General features: G+C 39.3%; 1 protein-coding gene across 2 annotated transcripts in view; it reads right to left on the minus strand.

The window, feature by feature from the left end:
• FGF14 (fibroblast growth factor 14) overlaps positions 1–20,461 on the minus strand; it is a 607,406-nt gene that overhangs the window by 382,417 nt on the left and 204,528 nt on the right. The window lies entirely within an intron of this gene.

Raw genomic sequence — 20,461 nt, forward strand, 5'->3', positions numbered from 1 at the left:
GAAGTCCTTTATATTTAATAATATTTTAGCTGTAAATATCAATATGTATGCAACCAACTTTCTGTTAGTCATATCATCCCAAGGAAAAGAATACGGATAAAAATTGTTTAAGAATTCCTCAGCAAAGCTGTAAGCTCCATGACAGCAGGGACTGTTTAATTAACCCCTATATTACCAGCATGGTGCACCTAGGAGATACTAAAAAAAATATGTTTGGAGAGTTAATGAATTCATGAATGATATTGCTCACTCTAGACATTGACTTTAATCTTCTTATTAGACAAATCATAATTTTGCATTTTCCTTCATCCTGAAGGTAAATTTTGGTGGTTCAAAGCATGCCTCTATGAGCATTGATGCTTTCTATGCCTCTACAACGTAATCTAAATGTAAAAACTAAATGGAACAATAAAAAACCAACACAAGGAAGACATCTTCATTATAAGCATTCTTAAGTATGCTTATGTCTCGTTTTTTAAAGAAATACTAAGAGAAGGAATTAGAATGAGTTGCAGGTTTCTTCACGTGGAACTAAGTGAAAGCTAGTTAGTAGCTTTCAAACAATGCTGTTTTAAATGGCAACTAAAGTTTCAGCGAACACAGAATCTCTGGGTGAGAGGAGGAACAAGGCTTCTATTTTAGGCATTTTGTGATAAATTATAAGAATGGATCACATGAATAAATTTACTGGAAAGCAATTGAAGAGAAAGCTTTTAGAAAAACAGATTTTTGGCAAAAGCAGCCATGAGCTATTCTGGTCTTTGGCATTATGAAGCCCATAGAGCAAATTTCCAAAGTAATTAATATAAGTGAACATTACATTTTAAGAAATCAATGCTTTTATATGAAATCCAAGGATATAGAGCCTATAATCTAGACTTACAAATGAGCACTTTGCATCATTAAAAGTATGACAAAGATTTGAACCAAAGGAGCCAATCAAGTTTATAATATTAGTAATACTGCAAGCATTACTGGACAGATGCCCTAATTTTCAAAAATAACCAGTAAAGTTTCTGGCATTTCCTAATGTAACATGTGACTCTGTTATGTGTTAATTGAGAGTGAACTTTGATTTAAAGATGGAAATAATAGAGACAGTAAATTATCCGGGGAGCCAGCTATGGTTCCCTGGGTCTCTCTTATGAGAGAGAGAAGGCTGTCAAAAATGTGCCCCCATATGAACTATGTTTGTGCTCCAGCTTTGTGTGTGAGAAGGTGTCCAGCTTCTTTCTACTGTAAGTTCAGTAAAGACTTTTCTGGGGAGATGTTTTAAGTCTGTAACTCTATCTCTGGTCAGTCACAGTGGCTAGTGGTGTCTCTCTCATTTGTATGTAGGTTGGTGGTAAAGACAATAAAGGATAATGTGAGTGACATTTACAATTCTTAATTTTTTTAACATTTTTTTATTTTTGAGAGACAGAGAGAGGCAGAGCATGAGCAGGGGAGGGGGGAGACAGAGAGAGATCAGAATCTGAAGCAGGCTCCAGGCTCTGAGCTCTTTGTCAGCACAGAGCTCGATGAGGGGCTCAAACTCACAAACTGCAAGACCATGACCCGAGCTGAAGTCAGACGCTCAACCGACTGAGCCACCCAGGTGCCCCGTGACATTTCCAGTTCTTAGAGAAACACACTTGCTTTGAAAATGTCTCTAAGTAAATAACTATGCTGTAAACATGCATCCACATATTTCTTATGGAGGGATTCATAAAAATTTCCTGGAATATGTGAAACATTTGATTTCCCTTTTCAAAAAAGCTCATCATGTTGCCATAGTGCTTTGCCTGGACTTCCAGTAAATGTAAATACTTTGAAAAACTTTCCCCCCAGTTCTATTAATGACCTTTCACAGCTAAGGTATATCTGTGGTGACAAATAAAGGCATGCTGGATAGTTTATGGGTATCATACCAATTTTGCTTTAATTTTATAAATTATCCTCTTGCAAAGAGATGTTATACACCAGGTGCATAATCTTGCGTAATATGTCATGTTTTACCAGATAAGAAATTTTTGCCATCCATCTTCCAGAGAGGAAGTATATATGAAGCATCTGCTGTGACACACACCATAGTAGGCGCTAAGCTTACAATATGAGTAAATTAGTGTCAAGGCTATGTGGTTAAGGGGCTTTAGAGCAATTGGAAGAACAGCTATGTAAACACATGAAGAAATGCTATAGTTTCAGAAATGCTATAACAAGAGGTAGGTACTGTGTCTTACAGAAACAACAGTGAGGGTTCAATTCTCTCTGCAGGGCTGCTGGCAGTAATTCCCAAGAAGTCATTTTGGGATAGGTCTCTGCAGGATGGTTATTGGGCATTGGTATTCTAGTAGGTGATCTGGCCCATTCCAAAGTCAGGCGATCCAGGGACATAAAACCATGGGATATACAGGTGCAAACATGATCAAGGGGAAGCTGGATTATGAAGATTCACAAGTACTATGCTTAGGAGTTTAGAGTTTTCATAGAGGAAATGGGGAACCTTCCAAGGCTTTTATGCAGGGTGATGAAATGATCAGATTTGCATCCCTGCAAAACATTCTGGAGGTTACTTAAAGAAGAGTCTGGAGCAGGGAGAGATTAAGAGAGATGGATTAATGAAGCTATTCCAGAATTAAAGGGAAAATAGTGAAAGCTTAATTTAAAAATCTGATTTTTGTTGTAGATTGTGTTATTTTTCACCAACTCTTCTAATGTTCTCCCTGCAGGAGGGTCATACATTCCCTCTCTGTTAACCCAGCAGTGGAATGTCACTTACAGGCACAGGTTTTATGAGGCTGACCAATCAGCAAAGACACTGGATAGAGTTATAGCCAGGTCACAATGAGGGTAGGGCATTCGCAAGAAATGAATCTTTGCACACTGCTGAGATCTGGGGGTGTTTATGTTCCTAGCCTACCCTGACTTCCACAAACCCCAAATAGCATACATTTTATTTTTATTTTCTTGTGCTGCAAAGCATTCCTGACAATCATTCAGTAAATATCTGTTGGATATCTACTTGGTATTAGACAACATTTTTACTGCTGACCATTTTTCACCTTTAGAGACTTTGCAGTCATGTTAGGAAGAGACGACATTAAATAAACCAGTATATGTGGGAATCCGAAAGCATACAAATCCCTTCCATCTGGATGGGGTGGGCCATGGGTGGTTTCCCTCATGGTGGAATGTGAACAGGGAGAAATAAAAATGGTAGGCAATAAAGACCAAGATGGGGAACAGAGAGATAATGAAGTTATAGAGGTAAAGGCAAGAAAGAAGAAATGTGTGAGTCACCTTTGGGATAGAACGGACAGTCCATTCTTAGTAGGCAGTTAATGTCTGTGGCAAACAATATGTTGGCTGGTGCCAGAGTCCGACTTAGTGATTCCTCAGTCACACTAGCATGGTTCAAGTGCTCAACAGTTTGAGGTAGCTAGTGCATGCAGATACAGAACATTTCCGTCATCACAAAAAGTTCTAGTGGACAGCACTGGTCTATAGGAGAATAGAGCTATTGGATATTCTTTCCTGCTTTGTCAAAGATTAGTTGGCCATACTTTTGTGGGTCCATTTCTGAAGTCTCTAGCCTATTCCATTGGTCTATGTGTCTGTTTTTGTGCCAATACCATGCTGTCTTGAGGATTACAACTTTGTAGTAGAGGCTAAAGTCTCGGATTGCGATGCCTCCCGCTTTGGTCTTCTTCTTCAATATTACTTTGGCTATTCAGGATCTTGAAATAAGTCATACAGAGAAAGACAGATACCATATGTTTTCACTCTTGTGTGGATCCTGAAAAACTTAACAGAAGACCATGGGGAAGGGGAAGGAAGGAAAAAAAAAAAAAAAAACAGAGAGGGAGGGAGCCAAACCATAAGAGACTCTTAAAAACTGAGAATAAACTGAGGGTTGATGGGGGGTGGCAGGGAGGGGAAAGTGGGTGATGGGCATTGAGGAGGGCACCTTTTGGGATGAGCACTGGGTGTTGTATGGAAACCAATTTGACAATAAATTTCATATTAAAAATAAATAAATAAATAAATAAATAGGAAAAAAAACAGAAAAAATAAATAAAAGTAATTGAAAAGATTAGTGATAGTGAGAAGGAGGAATAAACAAGAGACAAGGCTGTTGAGGGAGAAGAATGAGACTTTTTTTTGCAGTGAAACTGGAACTGAGTGACAGGGATCTAAATCAGAATGGTGATGGTAAGAATAGGAAAAAAAAAAAAAAGGAATACAGTCGATTCTCATTATTTGAAGATCTTGTGTTTGCAGATTTACCCAGTGACTGAAATTTATGTGTAACCACCAAATCAATACTTGACTGAAATTTATTTGTAACCAGCAAATCGATACTTGCTATACTTGCATGGCAAGCATACACCAACGGGTGCAGAGTGGAGAAAAATTAAATCGCTTGGTGGCTGTGCACATTTCCAGCTGAGGTTGAACAAAGTGATGTTCTGCCTTCTCGTTTCAGCTCATACTGTAAACAAGTGTCCTTTTCGTGGCCTATTTAGTGGCATATTTTCCGCATTTTTATGCTTTTTGATGGTGATTTCACTGTTCAAAATGGCTCCCAAGTATGGTGCTGCAGTGCTGTTGGGGGTCCCTACGCACAAGAAGGCTGTGATGTCCCTTACAAAGAAAATATATGTGTTGGATAAGCTCCAACCAGGCTGTTGGTCATGAGTTCAATGTTAATTAACCTACATATTGGAAATAAGGCATCTTTAAACAGAAATACAAATAACACCAGGTTATATATTGATCGGTTGATGAAAATGTTGAGACCAGAGGCTCACGGGAACCTACGCTTGTATTTCCCCTAGAAACAATGGTTCCATGTTCATGAATTCCATGTTCACAGTGACTCTGTAGACACTGTGAATACTGGGAACGGTGTGGAAGGGGTTGTGACAGAAGCTGGGCACTAGGAGGCTGACAAAGAGCAAATGAATGGACACCTCAGGTTGTACCCATTGAAGCAACATGGCACCATGTCCAGACCAGAATTTTCTTTCGAGTAAAGTGTAAGATATTCTCACACTCACTGGAAAGAAGCCACTCATGACCGACTTTTTTGGCATGCATACTCAGACTATTCTTTAAATTTACTACTACTGACAATGCAAACAATACTTTTAATACTTCACCTTTTAAACTTAAATAAAAATTGGATTGGGGACTTCTAATTTCTAAGTCTCTATGTGAATCATTCAACCTGTCTTAATTTTTACACTATTTCTCTGAGTAGTTAGCAAATAAAAAGTTCGAAAAGTAAATGAAACACTGAACCCACTGAGCTAACAAGAATATACATGTGGGACTTTAGTTCCAAAAAGCTTTGAAAAATCTATAAGAGAATCCTCATTAAAATATTAGAAAACATCTGAAATACCAGATCTTTTTTTTTTTCAAAATATGGTTTGGAAGATGGTGAACATATTTAAGGAGGAATCAATTTGTAAGAGAAACAAAGGCCATAAATTGTAATCCTTCAGGTGATGAATCAATAAAATTAAATAAATGTTAAGAGCTGGGTTATTCTGCACCAAAAATAATCTGTAATTCAATTTTCTTGCCTTTATTCCATAGCTTGTTAGTGTATATGGCCACTGAATCCCTTTCAATAAAATTATAGTTTCAAAAACCCTGAACCAAAATTTAAGTTTCTTTGCAGACCGTGAGTAAAAATATGAAGCAAATCACTGCCTACCCTTAAACATCCCCACTGCTTTTCATTAAAGATGAAACTTTATGTTTGCATAGTGTTGCTAATTTGCATATCAATAGAAATATATGCTTCTACAGTGTAAACAATTCCTGGAGAATGAAGGAAAAAAAAGCATGGGGTACAGAGGGGCAGAGGTTACAAATCCCCAGTGTCTCATCAAACTCCAATCATTCTTCAATATCTGTGTGAGTCCCAACACCTTGTCAACTGGCCCATCACAATCTCATTCATAGCTCCCTGGGATCACCCTTCCAGATTCTCATGACTACTTGAAATTTTACAGTTGTGCACCTGTGTAATTAGTGATTCTCTCCCCAGTAGACTGCCAGGAGAGCTGTTTTGCTCACCACTGCGTTCTCAGCATTGAGCTGAATATCTGCACACAGTAGGTGCTTTCTCAAGGAAATTTTGTTCAGTGAATGAATGAGTCCATGAATCAGTGAATCTCTGTACTCTTTATGTAATCTCCACTCCTCCTGTAGGCTCTCATATGGGAAACAAAATAACACAGAAGGAAAGAGCATGCCTCATACGATCAGACTTACAAAAAAGCAGGGTTGAAATGTATGCTTGCTTTGTGTGACCTCTTCTGCCCAACTCAGAGCTAAGTGCACAGACCTCAGTAAATGGTGCAGACATTCTTATGTATAATAGTTGTTTCCTGGAACTCTGATGAACACGCATATTCAAAACTGCCCTAACTTTCTGAGCTTGGCTTCCATCCCTCACACCCAAGAATAGACTTTTTAGTTGAAGCTTGCTTTTTTTTAATGTTTATTTATTTATTTTGAAAGAGAGATAGAGAGTGAGCAGGGGAGGGGCAGAGAGAGAGGAGACAGTGAATCCCAAGCAGGCTCCACACTGTCAGCATGGAGCCCAACGAAGGGCTCGAACCCACGAACCATGAGATAATGACTTGACCTGAAAGCAAGAGTAGGATGCTTAACCGACTGAGCCACCCAGGTGCCCCTTCCCTCTTTTCCCCTGAAAAGAAAATATGGTTTTTAATTACTCGGGAGCATGAAGCTAACTAATGTGGCAAAAGAGTCAAGCAAAATTGGGAAAATGATGCATTGTAGTCACTTAGAGCTAAGAGGCTTGTTCCTCTGTCAGGCTGGAAGTACTCAAGGTTGGCATTTGGGTCTCAATGGAGAAAAGTCAACATAGATCATGAGGTCACACTCAAAATGCACAGCAGCCACACATTTAATTCCTCAAATGCTAACAGTCTTCTATACATCGTATTTTTTTTTTTTTGAGAGAGAGAAACAGTGCTAGCAGGAGAGGGGCAAAGAAAGAGAGAATTTTAAGCAGGCTCCACACTCAACAAAGAGCCTGATGTGGGGCTAATCCCACAACTCTGGGATCATGACCTGAGCCAAAATCCAGAATTGGATGCTCAACTGCCAGAGCAACACAGACACCCCTCTACACATCATCTTAAAAGGAAAATTATCTGTCACTTATTCTAGAAATGGTCTTGTGAATTTAAAGACACATGCCACATTTCCAAGTGCATGGGACCAGATAATTTGAGATATAAATAGCATTGACCTCTTACTCAGCTATTAGCACGCACAATGAGGATTATGCTCGTCCTTTTCTTCCTCCATCGAAATTCTCAAGGAATTGCCGTTCGTATGTCCGTACCTTTGACATTTTTGCTCATTCTGACACAGTTTGGATATGCTGGGAGGAGAGATAAGGCTTTTCCCTTTCTCTCTCTGTCTCTTTTTAATGTGACCCAAATTTCCACAGCCTACTATTTTTCCTTTTGTGGAACCGTGCCTTTAAATGTTGAATTAGAGGCTTCAGCTCTGCTAATCAATATTGTTCTCTCCTCCGTGAATAGCGCTGCCAACGAAGGACTGTGCACCCAGAGGAACTTGTGCAAAAAGGATTCTGAAAATCTGCGTGTTTAATGTGGCAGCGGAAACATTCATAACCGAAAATCAACCTGAATAATAAACAGTTATCGCTCCACTGCTGAACTAAGATAGGCCAGATGAGTGACAGAAACAAAGGAAAATGAGATATATTTTGTTTCATGAGAAAAAGCAGCTGCCTTCTTTATCATGCTAAAAAAGAAAGAAAGAAAGAAAGAAAGAAAGAAAGAAAGAAAGAAAGAAAGAAAGAAAGAAAAGAGAAACAAAAATTGTAGAAAGGGAGCCAGACGCTGCTTTCATTTTATTATTTTTAGAAGTAATGAGCACAGTTGTGATAAGTCCTGTGAAGTGGGGGGGGGGGGGGACATGGCATCAATGCCATTAATTATTTCCGTGGGGCTGCATCAGAACAGACTACGAAGCAGAGCTCCCCTTTGGTTAATGTGGTGAAACAGTCTGTACGAACTGGAAAACACTTTAAGAAAGCTTTGTGCGAATCCAGTGCGCAGAGCGTGGTAATCGTTTTGGATTTCTTACAGAGGATCTTGAGCTCTTTTTCCCAGGGACCTGAAGATTTCAGGATATGCTCTCTTGACTTCTCACTGTGGCCGATGGCATCAACAAGACGCACATTTGCTGAAGGCAGGCCCTTGCTACCCACAGCTGAGCCAGGGTATCAGGGCTTCTGGATGAGCAGAGGGAGGCTGACCAAACCCAGTGAATATGCTGCAGAGATTCTCAGGGGTGGGGGGTGGGGGGCAGTGGGAATTGTGGCGATTCCTAGGAGAGAATAACCCCTGGACCGATGTCTACTCCCTTTCTGAACTGCTTCAGTCAACAAACACACATTGAAGATCAGGCCTGTGCTAAGTATAAGCTGCTGATTTTTAGCTTAAGATACCACATTATAGTGAAGAAAATAACAGAATTAGAGGCAGATGCTCAACTGCATCTGGAACAATGCAGAGAGTGAAGAAAAATACACGCCCACAGCCTACTCCTTCCCTTCTCTGAGACAGAGATACTGCTCTGTCATTCATCCTGGTTCCTCCCTTTGGGTTTAGTCTGTAATGTGCAATCTTTAGACAACAAGATTATGCCAAGGGGTCTCTGCCTTTAAGCCAGCAAGTCTGCTCTCGCTCACAGCCTCGGCTCTTTCACAGACTCGCTGATGGAGCTATTTTGCCCTCAGTTTTGCTTCACCACATTTTCCTGACATCCTCAGTCCAAGAGCTCTCGCTTCCTGCTGCCTCCAATCTCCCACCCAACACCCGTCGTCCCTCCCAGCCTCCCTGAGACACTTGTCCTTAGAGCCGATGCCAGTGTCACTGAGGCCCCTGAGGACGGGATGCAGATCCGATCATCAGACCAAGTTTTGCGTGTTTCTTAACCGAACCAAGTGCAAAGGAATTAAGCCCCAAATGGGAAGTTATAAAAGGAGAGGCAATCATTATTAAGCATCATCCCCGTAAGATATCCCAGAAAGCAAAACTAATGACAAAGGCCTCTCTGCAGGGAAAAGAAATCACCCAGTTCTCTCAGTTTATATGACCATATTTGCAAATTCACACTGCTGCTTACAGATGTGCAAATAAAAAAAATAGTTTTCCTGTTTCTTATTATGGATCTAACCCTGCTTAAAAGCCTCAACCGAAAGTAATCTAATTGGATGACCTTTCAGGAACTCAGCTTCCCCATGAAAGCTTGAGACCAGCAGAGTCCAATAGACCTTCTGTGATGAAGGAAATGTGATGATAGATCTGTAGCGTCCAACAGAGAAACCACCAGCCACACATGGCTACTGATCACTTGAGAAGTGGCTAGTGAGACTGAATTCCTAAAATTAATTTAAATTTTTAGAGCCACATGGGACAGAGATACACATTTTAGAGTCATCAGGATATACACGATATTAAAACAATGAAGAAAAACCCACAAGTTTGATTTAGTCAAGGGGTTCTGTGAAAAGTTAGGTGCTTTGAGAGACCCCTTCACTATCCTGTTGATCTGACACCACAATAATGGAGCATTTGTTCAGGAAAACAAAAATCGATGAATTAATTAATATAGTCATGTGTGGCTACCGGCTGCCAAATGGCCAACATGGCTGTAGAACATAAATGCGGTGCTATGGGTGTGTGGCTGACACAAGGTCATGGAGCCTTGTCCTAGAACAGTGGGCTGAACCAGAGCAGGCAGCTAGGGCCTTCCATTCCTCCTTTGGCATATCCTGTCTCACTGAGAATTGGGTAAAACTGTGTGATAGAGTTGTCTATATCACACAGGAGGTATGGTTACAGGAAGAGGTAAAGTAATTGAGATACTTTTTTTTTAATGTTTATTTATTTTTGAGAGAGAGAGAGACAGAGTGTGGTGGGGGAGGGGCAGAGAGAGAGCGACACACAGAATCCGAAGCAGGCTCCAGGCTCTGAGGTGTCAGCACAGACCCTGACATGGGGCTCGAGCCCATGAGCCATGAGATCATGACCTGAGCCGAAGTTGGATGCTTAACTGACTGAGTCACCCAGGCGCCCCTAGATATACTTTTCTTTTTTGATAGATCCTGCTATCATGTCTGTTATCTTGACAAGAACACAAAACTCCTATTATAGGATATCAGCTCTTCTCTTAATCTCTCTTATTTATTTTATTGAGGCTTAACTAACATTTAACACATTAGTTTCAGGTGTACAACATAGTGATTCGATATTTGTACACACTGTGAAATGATCACTATACCAAGTCTGGTTACCACCCATTACCATATGAAGTTACAGGGTTTTTTTTTCTTTTGAGGAAACTTTTAAGATTACTCCCAGCAGTTTTTAAATATGCACACAATACTATTGACTCCCCACGTATCTACCACTCTCCCCTCCTCCATCTCCTTCTCCTCCCTTCCCTCTCCTTCCCCATGCTCCTTTCCTGCTCCTCCCACTTTTAGAGCAAAGATACTACTTCTGTCCTCAGCCCAAGCAGATGGCTGTCCTGGTCTAACTTACGGAGAGAGCCGTTTATAGACAAATACGGCAGAAGACGCAAGGTATGGTATCTCTGAACACATCTTCTGCCACAATAGCATCTATTCTACAACCGGTTCATTGTTGCATTTCGGTGAAAGACCTCTGACGACCAAGACTAACAAAGCAGATTTTGTTATAATAAAACGATATGGGTAAGTCAGAATGTTCCTTGGCAATTGTTTTTAAAACAAAACAAAACAAGAAGGCTTCAGTGAAATTCTGCTACCCAGCATTATATTCTCTCAGACTATACAAACCAAACAAAGGTAAACCTTTGTCATGGCAAAGGGTATGGACTGTTGAGCTTAAAGCACTAAAATTATTCAGAAATGACAAGTGGTAACATTGCTTTTAACATCAGACTCTTCATCAGAGTGCAGAAGAAAGTTTCTTCCTTTGACTTAATGTTTCCTTGATTGGAAAATCTTTTCAGGAAGAGACAAAGAGTCTATCCTTTTTAAGTATATGAATAAACAAACAAAATAAAAATTGCAAGTCTTAATGTCTCTTATTTCTCATTTTAATCTTGCTGAAAAACATTTAATTTGTATACAAAAGAATGAACAAAATCATTGCAAGTGGCAAATAGTTCTTCAAAAGAAAGTTTCTTTTCTTTAATTCAAAAAATAATTATATGTGTTACTGAATTAAAAAAAAATCCATATTGGAAAAGGTTTACATTGCCCATCAATAAAACATTTTTAATGCCACTTTTTAAATAAGATTTACTATTCTCTTAAGAAGCACATCAAGATAGCCCCCATGTATTGATGACTGGACATGCCCACCCTCAAATTATTCTTCAGTAAATAAAATTTTAAAAATCTTTCAGTTTTCTGTTTTGTTGCTGCACTGTATATTTTAAGAGATTTCAAAATAAATTTTGAAAAAATGTATAAGTGCATTTACTTTTTTTTTTTTTTAATTTTTTTTTAACGTTCATTTATTTTTGAGACAGAGAGAGACAGAGCATGAACGGGGGAGGGTCAGAGAGAGGGAGACACAGAATCTGAAACAGGCTCCAGGCTCTGAGCTGTCAGCACAGAGCCCGACGCGGGGCTCGAACTCACGGACCGTGAGATCATGACCTGAGCTGAAGTCGGACGCTTAACCGACTGAGCCACCCAGGCGCCCCGTGCATTTACCTTTTAAAGTTAAATGTACGTGTTTCTAAGTCATTATCATAAAATATTTCTATTTAACTTTAGGAAGAAGAACATGTTAACATTAAATCAATTCCTACTAGTTATTTAAAATAAGCATTTCTACTCAAATAACCCAGCCTCTCCCCTACACTAGTTTGGAATGATCTTCCTTTACTACTGTATTTTTAGACTGCCCTGGTACCTGAATTGGAATCAGCTAGAGAAATTTGGTCAGTCATTCTGGAAAAATGTTCCAAAGTCTCCTAATATGACTTTGCTTAGTCTTTTGGACACTTGTCCCCCTGAATGAACTCATCCTTTCGGGATGGCCTGTAGCTGCTGCCCTGCCCGCTTGTCACAGTTCTCTGCAAAGTGTTCAGCCTACAATTAAAGAGCGTGAGTCTGAAAGGCCCTTGTTTGTTCACATAAGATAGACATTTTCTCCATCAATACCACTTGTACTTTTTGCCTGAAGATCATCTTGCTAACAGGAGGCAAAGTTAGAGAGGCTCTGAAACCCAGGTGCACGCCCGGGTACCTAGCAGGTAATCTGGGAGTACGATTCAGCAAGCATCGTCAAGTATCACTGGCGGGGCACTTGTGTGGCTCAGTCGGTTAAGTGTCCAACTTTGGCTCAGGTCATGATCTCATGATCCATGAGTTGGAGCCCTGCATAGGGCTCTGTGCTGACAGCTCAGAGCCTGGAGCCTGCTTTGGATTCTGTGTCTCCCTCTCTCTCTGCCCTTCCCTCACCTGTTCTCTCTCTCTCTCTCTCTCTCTCTCTCTCTCTCTCAAAAATAAATATATCAATCAACATTTAAAAAAATGTTTTAAAGTACCATTGGCCTTTGTTATGTCAGTTACCAAGCACAAGGGACACTCAATATGTTCACCAGCACATAGACACAGAAACCAGTTTTTGCTGCTGTGAGTGGCCAAACTGGGACATATCAGCTACAGACCAACATTGGACAATACTTTCTCTACTTGGATTTCCCTATTCCAAAGAATCCTATAGCTTAAAAACAAGCATAAACTGGAATAAAAAAATGTATCACATTTGAGGCATTGTGGACGTGAATATTTTTTAAAATACTTCCACAAATCTAAATGTATTAGTTGTCCCCACATTTTGCATGCTCACCATGTGCTGTTGCTGTGTCAGTTTTAAAAAAGGAAAAGTCATCTGTGAGCAAAGCGTTCACTGCTGCATCAGAACAGTACTGAATTGATGGATGAATGACTATGTGGCAAAGCATGCACAAGTACTTGGAGCTACTTAGCTCAAATCCAAAGCACACCATTGATTCTTAGGAAGGGACTGGTCCAGTGGGAACTCTGTCCTTCTGGAGCTTAGAGTTCAACAGTAAAAACAAACTGATTTGAAAGATTAAAACTTTCTAGAAAATTGATATTCTTTTTTTATTCATTTATAGGGTAGAGATGATAGTCAGACCTTGAGTCTACAACTGGATCCCTCAAGAAATCTGACTGGAATCAAGCTAAATTCAAATGATGCCCAATGGTTACGATCCTAGTGTCCTTTCTACTGGTTCATGATGTGTCTGACATTCTCCGGAGTGCAGGCTCCTCGTTTTACTGAAAGAATAATGGTCAGTGCTCCTTTCCTTTTTTCAAGAAAAATCATTAGCTTTTTTAGTCAATATGGGACATGGTGACTATTACTTTTCAGAAATACCATCCTTTTCTGCATTGCCTCTTCTTCCCGATTTTGCATCTGCTGATGTCTGTGTACTGAATCTATCTTAAACTGTTTTGTCAGCAAGTTATTTCCAGAAAAAAAAATTGCAAAACTCTCAAAGGGTATTTGAGTGATTTCTCAGGAACCTATGGCTCATTGGAATCCTATATTCATGCAAAGGGGAGTCTATTACTAAGAGCTATTCAAAGGCAAGTGTGACACTGAAGAATTTATAAAGAAAATGAACTCCCATCTTAGAACAAAAGTGCCCTTCATTTCATAATTTCATAATGCCTGATACCACCACACTCCTTTAAATCTATTATTAAAGAAAATAGACAAATTTTAAATCATATCCCCAATTAGCATAAATGACAATAACACAAGCCATGGTATTGGCTCATCACTTCCAACACATAGCACCCGTGTCTCTCAGCTCATGCCCCATGCCTCCCCTGAGGTGAAACATAGCACCTCACATGAGCATCCTAAACCAGCAATCTCCAAACATCACACCCTCATCCCCAGCACAAATATAGGGCCAAAGCCTCCTTGACCATCTTCCCCAGCACCTTGACTGACCTATCCCCTTCCCTTGTCCAGAGTCTTGACTTCCAGAATGCCTGAAGTCCAGTGCCCCTGCTCTGCTTCAGTAGCCTGACAAAAGATAAAGTAAGGACTGCGGAAAGCTAAGAAATTGCCATTGGGGGTTGAAGAAACACCATTATGGCCGATGAGGTTGGAAAATGAAAACTCTGCAAACTGAATCATAATCCTCCCATTGTGTAAAACAAGGACCCGACAACTGCTAAAAATCAGCTGTTGATTTAAGTCACCAATTTTACTCAAATTCCCCAGTTCTCCAATATAACTATGAATACTCATGCATTTGTTATTTAACTTTAATTTTAAATTAAATGTATCATTATAACTTAAACTCAAATTTAAAATTTTATCTAATTCCCTTTGATCATGGAAGTACATATCCTCTGGGAAATGGGTATCATGGAAACAGTAAGTGATGAGGAAGAGATGCCAAGAAAATCACGTTATGGAAGGACAGAAAAAAGAAAAAAGAGGAGGAATTAAAGCTGAAAGAAACCCAAGGGTTACCTGCAGGATGGAATTCAGTAGGGCAGCCTATAGCAATAGTGTAACCACATATCAAATAGGATACAAGTGTGTCTGTAACATGACGTCCTCACTCTTTCTTGAGCGTCCTACAGCATGTGGTGAAGAAATGGAGATGCCATGGAGAAATAGCCAGTTTAACCCAATAATCAGTGCCGTCCGTGTAATTGCAGAGGATGGCCCAATCTCTGCCTCCTCCACCATCCAGAATGCTTCTGGTCCCCATAACGGTCCTAGCAACCACTTGATGTGATTAAGGTTACGGACTGTTACAGGGTTGAATCATGTCTCCAAAAAGAGACATTGAAGTCCTCACCCCCATTATCTGTCAATGTGACATTACTTGGACGTAGAGTTTTTGCAGGTATAATCAATTTAAGATGAGGCCTTTAAGATGGGCTCTTAATCCAAGATGACTAATATCCTTGTACGAAGCCCAAAGAGACAGAGACACAGGAGGGGAGAAGGCCATGTGATGACAGAGGTAGAGAGTGTAGTGATGCACCTGCAAGCCAAGAAAGTCCATGGATTGACAGCCCCCACCAGAAGCTAGTAAGAGGCCAGGGAGAATTCTACCTAAAGTCTTAGAGGGAGCATGGCCTGCCAAAATCTTCATTTTGCATTTACAGTTTCAAGAGCTAAGAGAGTAAATTTTGGTTGTTTAAAGCCACCCACCTTGTGGCACTTTGTTAGGTCAGCCCTAGGAAACTAAGTCACTGGGCTTCAGATGGGAAGATTGTCCTGGATCATCTAAGTGGGCCCAGCATAATCACATGGACCCCTTAAAGGTGGAGAACCTTTCCAGGCCATGGTAAGAAGGAGAAATGTGATGGTGAAAGCAGAATTAGAGAGATGGCACATTGCTGGCCTTGGAGATGGAAGAAGGTGGCCATGAGCGAGGAACACAGGAGGCTTCCCAACTGGGAAAGGCAAGGAGGCACACTCTATACCAGGGTCTCCAGGAGGAACGTGGCCCTGCCAGCACCTCAGTCTTAGCCCTAAAGAGATCCATGTTGGACTTCTGCTCTCCAGAACAGTAAGATAATACATTTGCATTGTTAAAGCCACCAAGTATGTGATAGTTTTTATGTTTTGTGACAGAAAACTAATACAATGGCCTATATTACAAAACAGTGTACTCAGTGACCATTATTATTGTTATTATTTGAATTTCATCACATTTTGTGGAAATCTGTCTTCTCTCTTGTTATGTAAGTACCTATTTAATGGCCTCAATTTTCCATCTTGGCCCACAAAGCCTAAAATGTTCTCCAGCTGGCTCTTTACACACAAAGTTTGATGACCCCCCATTTTTGATTGTTAGCAAATTTCAGGTTAGTTAAAAGGAAAATACTTAAAAAACATAAATTTTTCATTTTTCAATATTTCTTGCTGAATAGTTTCCTGAAGTTCAGATTTGAGAAGCAGATTTATTGTAAAGAGCTGTATAATTACAGCTTCCGGAAAAATCAAAACAAATGTACTCACTCTTACTATAACTATATTTATTCATTTTTTAAAGCCACTGGGGCTGTTTGTGATGTGCCACCACGGTGCCCTTGGAATGGCAAACATGTGAGTCAAGAGTCAGAAGAAGGTTCTAGACAACATGCAGTGAAGATGAGGACCGACTTCTATTTCCAGAGACCCGTGCAAGCCCACTCATGCCAGACAGATGGAGAAGATGCCATTTCTACCCACAGGTGGCTTTGTAGCACTGGGCGTAGGCTAGCTCTATATAAAAGCCAAGTATTTGATAAGAGTGTGCAAGACTGAGGAAATAATAAAAACTTTCCAACTTGAAAAATGAGATCTACCTATAATATGTTCAGAGTTCATTCCCCTAAGGATTCTTCAGAACTCAGAAATTCCAAATGAGATAATAAGTAAGTTAAATACAACGCTGTTCTCGCTTATTAATCATCTGTTCAAAGAGTTCAAAACTTATTCATCTTAATCACACCATTTGGAGTTTGGTAGCCTCATTTGGAAGAACTGGAATTTAAGAAGGTATAAATGGATTGCTGAAGACAGACTGGGTCATTCATTAAGAAAAGTGATTAGCATTGCCAGATTGTCTCTGCCCCACAGACCAGTTAACCCTGTTCTTGTTTGAGAGAAGACGGTAGCTTAATGAAAAGCATCTTTTATTCAGTAATAACAAATAGCTGTTTAGCATCTACCATGTGCTGGGAACAGGAAAGCCAGACTTGCCCCCGCTCCTCAGTGAACTCCGTCTTCTGCTGTCAGAACAGAGGATGTATTTAACATTTGCCTCCCTCACACCTCACCACACCTGACCCCTCCTCACAAGCGTCAGTCTGTGTGCCACATTAGCAGACAACAGGCACAAGCAGAAATATCTCCACCCATGGCCAGAGAGCACAATAAATCCAACAGAGAGGCCATACATGTTCTTCAGAGTCAGACTTCAGTTCAAATCCACTCTCTCTATTGGCAAGGTGACAGTGGGAAAATAGTCTAACGGGTAGGCAGCAGTTTTCAGAACTCACACATAAAAGAAAGAGAATAGCATGTCTTTCACGGTGAGCTATGAAAACACAGAAGTTCAGCCAGCTGGCTACCATAGAAGGTCATCAGTAAAATTTAGCCACCATGAATGATTTTGAAAGAGATAAAGTAGATGTAAAGAACACTTAGACTTCTTTGAATAGTTCCGTAGGACTCTTGTTTACTAACTAGGTTTCTGTCTCAAAGGCGACTCAGTAAAGGAGCCCCTGATATATGCATAGGCATCTACCACATAGACATGACAGAAACATCCTGGGACAGTGAAAATGTGCCAAGAAAGGGCAGAATGGCACATTAGACAACTCAGAACAAAGGCAATGTGTTGACCATTATCTCCAGAGACACACATAAGCCTACCAATCCCAGTACAATACAAGCATGTCAGCAACTTTAAATTGAGAAGAAACCAAATAGTGAAAGATGCATGGAAGGAAGGGAGAGAAAAGCAACAGGGTGAAAGGGCCACACAGGGACACAGGAGGCAGGCAGGTACACATCTCTAATTATGTAGAGCACACAGTACGATACCTCCATCCATCTGCACTCACGTGTATAGTGAATGGGCAACAGTCACATGTTTGGGGAGTGGGCGACCACACTCACTCTGCCTCTGAAGCTCTGTGATTGAGAAGATTCTATTCTTTGGAACTAGAGAAGTGATAAATTATGATGGAGAGGTAAGAAGGCAATTTAGACAGTTTTCAAAATAAGATAAATGGCTAGTAAATGTGAGCAAAACAAATGATCCATATTTTTTTAATAATGCAAATTCAGTGTGATGAATTCAGTGCATCAGTGTGATGCAATGTTCACCTATCAAATGAACCAAGAATTAAAAAGCAGATGAGGGCAGAGTGAAACAGAGGCATTGAGACATTGCTGGAGGAAATGTAAATTGATGTTAAGAGTTTGAAAAGTAATTTGGTGATATTTACCAAAATAATTTGGAATGTTCATACCTTTGACTTATTAATTCTTCTTAGAAACAATCATAACATAGTTATAAGGAGATACACCAAAATGCTCACAAAAAGTTCTGTACAGAAGTGCCATACAACCGAGAAAACTGGAAATCCCCCAAAGTGTTCAATACTAACAGGATGCTTTAAAAAGCCAGAGCATATCCATATGCTGGGATACTCTGTAGCTATTAAAAATAAAGGCTTTTCAATAACACAGGGAAATTTAATAACATTAAAAATGTCAAGTAAAGAAAGCATATGTTCTCACATAAGCTAAAATGTATTGAGAAAAATACACCAAGAAATTAATATTGCTAGAATTATGAACACACATTTCCTGATTCCTCATATTGTTTTTCAAATTTTCTAAAAGCACATGTCATTATCCTTAAGTTCAGGAAGGACATAAAGCTAAAATAATTACCATAATAAGAAAAAAGATCAAAGGAAGCTGTTCTTGTCTGTTTTCTTTCATAGTTCTGAGGTCTTGTGTTCATTGGAAAATAAGAAAATGACTATCGGGAAAAGAATTTTATTTATTGGCTTCAGAAAGGCCATAGACAGTAAGAAGAGAAGTGAACAGGTGGCCACATAAATTCTTAAAGAGGGAGCTGCTCCTAAGAGAGCAAATTTTCTAAACCTCTCTTCAAAATATATGCTATGTAATGTGGCATTTTTCATTTCCATTTTCCAGACTTATTTTGATTGAAAAGTTACGCAATAGGGCTAAAGCTTTAGAATATACCTAGGCTATGCTCTCTTCCTAAATGCATTCTAAAGTCATTTCACCTCTAATATATTTCTTATAAGTTAGGGAAAGAAAAAGTTTCTGGCATTCAACTATGATATCCTGGGGTCCCTCAACTCTGACAGCAGAGACCTTTTAAAAAATTTATTTACTCCTATTTTCTTCCTCTATTGCTTGACTTTTGTATTTTAATCTGAGTTAAGGATCTGTCATATAGTACTGTGTTTTACCTAAATTCTTTTTGGTAATCACCATATATACATACATAGACACAAACAGAGCATATATGATTACATATATAATTTGTTACTTACCATATAATGTTATATGTAAAATATATATATATATAGTGACAACAATAATAATAATAAACTATATCAGGTGCAGAATAAGAACTTTTCTCGTAAAGATATCCATATGAGTTAATATCACACCTTCCCTTTAAAATTCCATTTCTATCCAAAAATTAGTTTAAATGTTATCTATAGAAACCACATGATAAAGTAAAAGGAGTCTGAAGCTGAAGCCCACAGACCGGTATTCAGAGCTAGATCCCCCAAGTTTATTATAGGGACAAATCACTCAATGCCTTGGCCCACACATTTGTCATCTGCTAAGTGGAAATGATACAGTCCTCACAGCATAACTGACATGAGATAATACATGTAGGAGTGAGTATGAATTGTAAAGCTATTATTTTAACCCCTTCACACCAAACAGGGGTAGGAAGCCTTTTACAGGACTTCTCCACTCAATTAACATGCTATATTTATTCAAATGGAGAAAAGATCCAAAAAAACTTTTATTGACCCACTCTGGAAGACGTTCTTAGCCTGGACTCATTATCTTGAATGCAGACACAAGAATTTACCAGTATTAACATGGTGTAACTTTTTCCAGATAAAAGAAAATAAGTAAATATGTCGATAAGTAAAGCTGACAATTTACAAAACAGAGATGAAGCTATAGTAATAGTGAATGTAGTGAATGAAATTTTGCCATTAATAAGCTTAATATTTCTCTGGGTAACATAACCATTATTTTCTTATATTTGCTCATTGGATTAACAGATTAGGACTTGCATGCACTGCAGAATAGAATGGTATATAGTGTTTTTCATACTTAAGTAATGAAAAGATCTTTAAAGGAAAAGATCTTCTCACTAACTGCAAATGTTGACAAATCATGTTCATAACAATATTAATACATAAAACTTGGTATAATCTGTCTGCCGTATCCATATGACTTGTTTACAACTATAAAACTAAAAATTGATAAATGGAAAGCAAACAAAACTACAAAAAACAGTATGAAAAACAATAGCATTAATGTGAAATACTATATTGTTTGCTAAAACTAAACAACCATTCTCATTGTAAGTATAATAATACACACACACACACACACACACACACACATTCACACACACATTTAAAGTCTGACATGTCTCTATATGCAATGTTCCTAACATTTTTCTCTGTTCAAACTTCTATGACATCTCCACTGGGATGGTACATGCCTGAGTTACACATGCACTGTCCAGATGGGCACACACCTGGGTTGCTCATGTGAGGTGCATGGGAAGCACATAGAGGCACACACTTGAA

Source organism: Panthera uncia, assembly GCF_023721935.1.
Source record: "Panthera uncia isolate 11264 chromosome A1 unlocalized genomic scaffold, Puncia_PCG_1.0 HiC_scaffold_16, whole genome shotgun sequence".
Taxonomy (NCBI): domain Eukaryota; kingdom Metazoa; phylum Chordata; class Mammalia; order Carnivora; family Felidae; genus Panthera; species Panthera uncia.